A 363-nucleotide genomic window follows, 5' to 3' on the forward strand; every position below is an offset into this window, starting at 1 on the left:
GGCAGAGTTCATTTTCTCTCCTAATGGCAGGCCAACCATAGAGAAAAAAGAGATGGCCAGGAAGAGCACAGAGTATGTCACCAAAAATAAAAGAAAAAGAAAGGAAAGAAGGAAGGAAGGAAGGAGGGAAGGAAGGAAGGAAGGAAGGAAAAGGAAAGGAAAGGAAAGAAGAGAAGCGAAGAGAAGAAAAAAAAGAAAAGAAACACACAGAGAAAGAAAGAAACAAGGTCAAATTTAGATAGTTTTATCTTTTTTAAGATTAACCTAAATCTGATAAGAACAGATACTACACTTGATCTTAGCCAAAAGGCCGAGAAGCGATAATGCAAGATATGTTAAGAAAAAAAAAGAAGAAGAAGAAGA

General features: G+C 36.1%; 1 pseudogene; it reads right to left on the reverse strand.

Moving 5' to 3' along the window:
* Window positions 1-222: 222 nt before the first annotated feature.
* Window positions 223-322, reverse strand: LOC145719846 (U2 spliceosomal RNA; annotated as a pseudogene).
* Window positions 323-363: the final 41 nt, after the last annotated feature.

The sequence above is a fragment of the Leptonychotes weddellii genome, unplaced genomic scaffold, assembly GCF_054177405.1.
Source record: "Leptonychotes weddellii isolate Sample4059 unplaced genomic scaffold, ASM5417740v2 HiC_scaffold_76917, whole genome shotgun sequence".
Classification (NCBI taxonomy): Eukaryota; Metazoa; Chordata; class Mammalia; order Carnivora; family Phocidae; genus Leptonychotes; species Leptonychotes weddellii.